Below are 4,834 nucleotides of genomic sequence, written 5' to 3' on the forward strand. Positions count from 1 at the left end.
AGACCTCTAGCTCACGTCCTTCTTGGGGAACGGACAGACAGACAGACACAGAGGCGATGGCATAAGCCCGCTTATATAGCTTTTAAGCAAAAGAGCGGGCTAAAAAGTAAAAAAAAAGGCAAAATGGAAGGCGGCATTCAAAGTCGTAGAAAAAGGTTGCAAATCGAACAATTTGTTGAGATTTTAGTTGGCAAAATATGTCGCTTATTTTGAAATCCTCCCATATATAAGTGATAATAGACGGTCCCCGCTGTGCCCATTTCAAGAGGAATGAAGGAAATCGTCACCGGTAACAGTTCTGAAATTGCGGTAAAAACTAGTGCATGAACCTTTACAGTTACATGTACTTTTCCGACGTCATCTAAGTGAAACTGTACAGTTAAATTAGAAAAATAAGCAGACTTTTCATGCTGGTTCCGGTCCTGATTTCCTTGCTTCTTCTCGAAACGCGCAGAGCGGGAACCGTCTATGAGGCATCTTAAGTGTGCTGTAGGTCTTACTTGCTGCTGTAGGGTACTGTGTGCTACAGGTGTCTATAAAGCCGCCGCCGCCCCGACCGCCTCCTTTGCCGCGCTGAGCAAGAGCCGCACCCTGCGAGAAAACGTGTTTTTTTTGTTTTTTTTTAGACGATCCCGTCGGCTATACCGGACAAATTCAAATTCTGCAATTTTAGCGCTTGGCGCGCGCGGGGGGAGCGGCGCATTAGATCATCGTCCTCACCCCCGCCACCAACAATACAATACATCACTACTATGCGCTGGGCCACGCCCCCTAGTCTCACAAACAATAAACAATCAGCACTATACCAAGCCTGGTCTGAAGGTAGCCCAGGCCAAGACGGCCAGGACGCAGGGCCGCGTCGACCCCTCGCCCTCGACTCCAACGACGCGACGAGCACGAGCACCTCCTGGTACTAGGCGAGGAAAACGCTTAAAACGGGTGTTTTTCGCTAGAGTTTCGTTTTAATTCGTAGATTTTTATGAGACGTGTGCATGGGCATGAATACCTGAGGTGAGCAGGGAAATTTAGGCGGTGGTAACACTGCTTGCGTTTTAAGGTACGATGCGTACCCTTATAAAAATCTAAATCAAGAATCTATCTTGAAAGCAGATGATACAAATTTAAGAATATGTCTGTTTTCAAATTTTCTCCCGGATTTAGCTTCATTTGTTTCTGGTTGCTTGTTATTTGCAATTTCAGCGAACAAGCGGCGTTGAAAAGCGCAGGCACAGGGGCCGGCGCGGCCGGCGTAGGATAGTATTGTTGTGCAGGGAGGGGGACGGGGAGCCTATAGTATTGTTGAGCAGGGTAAGGGTAGGGGCCTGAAGCGACACTCAGGCAGCCACCCACCCGGACACGGTTCCGCCAGCGCTAAAGAAATTGTTTTCTGGTCTCCGCTTGATTCTCTTGCCGTTTCGAGAGTAAAAGCTAGCTGAATTTTCTTATATATTCTTTACGTTTAGTCAAAAGGTTTTTAAGGTATCATCTGCTAAAAAAATTCTGTACCGAAATCAGTCCGATTTTCGGACAGTCCTGGGACAGTCCGAGACGACATCCCAGACCTTGCCAAGAATACTACCAAAATTGTGTCAAATCAGCAAATTTTCGGACTGTCCGAAGCCCGCGACCGGACGTCTATCGGACTGTCCGATATGCCCGTCGTGGCCGGACGTCTTTCGGACTAGTCCGAATGGTCCAACCGGCTTAAAAGAAAAGCTGGGCGAGCGGGTTTCATCTCACCTGTCGGTCATCGGGTCCCTTGACCGACGCTGACGGCTGAGGAGAGACGACACAGGAGAGCCTCTTTAGCTGGGCTCAGAATCTCTTACGAGACGAGCGCTGTACCCAACGAACGAATCAGCGCATCGTCATGCGGTTTTCGGCAAATGCTTTTTCATCGCACGAAATGTTCTGTTCAGGTCATGATGAACGACCTTTTTGAAAAATAAAATATGCCTGTTTAGTTTACTCAAATTTGAAGAGGCAAATTGCCAGCACAAAATAAAATAAAATTTTGTCCGATAATTTTTCTGGCGCTTTCAGTGCTCAGCAGAAAGTTGAATATGCGTAATAGGTGGATTAGGATAAAACAAATTTTCATATTTCATTAAGATCTTTGTACGGCTATAGTTTGCCAATTTGTGTAAAAAATGTGTAAGTCTTTTGTGCTTAAACAGCTTGGGACCGTCCTGTGACGACCCGGGTTGATCGGACTGTCTTCGGACCGTCCGAACCGGACTACCGGACTTATAAGGGACTGTCCGGTAGCATCGGACTTTTTACGGACAGTCCTGGGTGCCGAGGGCTACTTTCGGATAGTTCGGGATCGGGCTCGGATTGCTGACGGACTGTCCTGGAACATATTTGGAAGTGTCCGAGACGATCGGACTGCTTTTGGAACAGTCCCGGACGAGGTTCCAAATGATTTCGTTTTATAGGGGTTAACTCTACAAAGGACGAAAACTCAAAGGGTACTTTGGAGGCCCAGCTTTTAGCAGGAGACTTCCGAGCTAAAAGAGCGGCGTGCCACAACACCTGCTGGCTGACACTACGCAACAGCTGACGTGATAAGCTGGACCAGGGTGCGGGGACGTCGGGCCTGCATGTGTGTGAGAGCTTCACCTTTGCAGACCTCCACAATCAAATTGCGCATAATCTAGGTCAAACAGACTCCAGGTATCATAGATTTAAAATGAGTGACCTCAATCGACTTTACACTCAAAGACTGGCCGACCTCGAGGGCATACATTTGAGTGAAATGACTCCTGCACACACTACTCGACTAAGAGCTTGTGTCATTGCACAATTTCCCGAGCTGGTCGAAGAAAAGGTTGGTCGGGAGTACCATCTAATCTCCGAAAAAGCCCTAAAATCTTTGATTAAAAATATCCAAAAAGAGGACGATGCCATGGCGTTTCGCAGAAAAATATTTCTATTGCGTAATGAAATTGCCGAAACAACTCATGAGATTAAGGAAGAGTTTGCTCCGGACTGCCAGGAAAAGTATGTTCCATCGGCAGTACTAGCTGTCATTTCCAGTATATTGTACGGTCTCTTCGCCGTCAAAGTCAGCAGAACTACTCAGCCGGTTTTAGTAGTTTGTCAGACCCTCATTAACAATTACCAACTCAGTGCTCCACGACGAATTGGTTTAAGACACAACCCGGTAAGTCAGAGCTATCGCAACACTGTGCATTTATTAGGCCCCCCAAAGAGGGCCTTCCTGCTCGCGTTCGAGCGCTTTTTAGGCCTCCGATTAGGGGTGCCTAGTGCTTTCGCCCGAAAGTTTTTTATTTTCATTCTTGACGATGGCCCCTTATGTCAAAGCCAATCGTACCCAAGCGAATTTAATGAAATTTGAATAAAAAATACTACGGAAAATTAGATTTTTTTTGAGATATGTTTGATGTAATTTTTTCTGATGAAATTTAAGAAATTTGAGTTTGCATCCACTCGTTTCCATGGAAATGACGAGCTCAGCGGCAGGCGGAGTCGAGCCAGGTAAATTTCGGCCAATCACAAATTTGCGCGGGAAAGTTCGACCAATGGAATCGATCGCCTGTTGCTTTGTACAACCCTACCCAAAAACTATTTGGCCCTGGCGTCAATTCTGTGGTCACGTTTAAATAATGACAGCTGGCCGCCGTGTATCGAGATGCAACACAGACGCCGTTTTAAACGCGGCCGCTGAGCGCCAGCCACGGCTTTGATTGTTGGCTGGAACGGTAGTTCCGCCTGTAATAATTTCGTTTGAAAAGGGGCGGAAAGTATAATGATGCAGCCAACCTATAACTGAAAATAGATATTATGTTTTTACCTCATTTACGATTTTAAGTGTCAAAATATAAAATACGATACGTCTAAATACATACGTTTTTATGTATGGAAAAATTATCAGTTGTCTCCTAATCTGAAGCTATGTTAGTAATATTTTTGAAAAGTTCACGTTCCTTGTCGTGAATGTTATGGCGGTGTTCACTCAAGCAAGCTAGCTTGGCGAACGATCAGCATTCTAAACTTTGAAATATTTCTAATAGACAAATTGTTTCGACTTTTCAGTGCACAGGAAATTAACCAACGTAAATATGAAGATTTTCAGTTGACAATTGAATTATTCTGATCAACATTTAACTTTCCTAGATATTTGGCTGCAGTGTACAGAAAAATCAGTAGCTAATCTGATGAATCGTTGTAGTATTATTTGGCTGAGCTTACGAAGCCTTTGCTGTGATGTGGGGTGCAGATGACTCTTTGGTCGTGTGTCTGTCTGTCTGTACTGGCCTACGTTTCTCTCAGACGGTAACTTCAATTGACTTCAAACTGCGCACGAAGCTTCAGTATAAGTCGACACGTAACGAGTTTAGTTTAGAAGTTTCATATTAGATGTTTGAAATAAACGATCGTTTAATTTGAATTCGTAGTTTGGTGACGGTAGGTTGGTAGCACGGCGCTCGAGGGGAGGGGAGCGCAAGTGGCTCCTGCGCTCACCTAAAGACTTTGATACCTTCTCAGCAGTTATTAAAATGTCAGATAGTCAAACCGAGTGTTTCATTTTTAGTTTTAGAGTTGCGGAACTTAGCCTGCGAAGTTTCACGAGTGTCCGATGAGAAGGAACGAAAGTGATATTTGGAATGGTTTACGTGTTTACTTACGTAAGTAGGAGGGGGCGGGGGTAGTGGTTTGGGGGAAATGTGCACAGGTAACTATTGTTTCGGGTTCATCTTGACAAGAGAAAACGAAAATGTTTTATGCCCAAAGATGATCGGAATCGAAATGGCAGAGTAATGTTCAAATGTTCAATAAAGTGTTAAATCGCCTCTAGCGGCCAAACGGT

At 45.1% G+C, this 4,834-nt stretch overlaps 1 long non-coding RNA gene across 1 annotated transcript; it reads right to left on the bottom strand.

The window, feature by feature from the left end:
- Positions 1-500: 500 nt before the first annotated feature.
- LOC127751720 (uncharacterized) lies at positions 501-1,048 on the bottom strand. The gene is made up of 3 exons (XR_008012229.1): positions 1,007-1,048; positions 807-929; positions 501-591 (listed from the first exon to the last, which is right to left on the bottom strand). It is a non-coding gene; the product is annotated as an uncharacterized LOC127751720 (long non-coding RNA).
- Between the last annotated feature and the right edge of the window lie 3,786 nt (positions 1,049-4,834).

The sequence above is a fragment of the Frankliniella occidentalis genome, unplaced genomic scaffold, assembly GCF_000697945.3.
Source record: "Frankliniella occidentalis isolate FOCC.00 unplaced genomic scaffold, Focc_3.1 Scaffold774, whole genome shotgun sequence".
NCBI classification, from domain to species: Eukaryota; Metazoa; Arthropoda; class Insecta; order Thysanoptera; family Thripidae; genus Frankliniella; species Frankliniella occidentalis.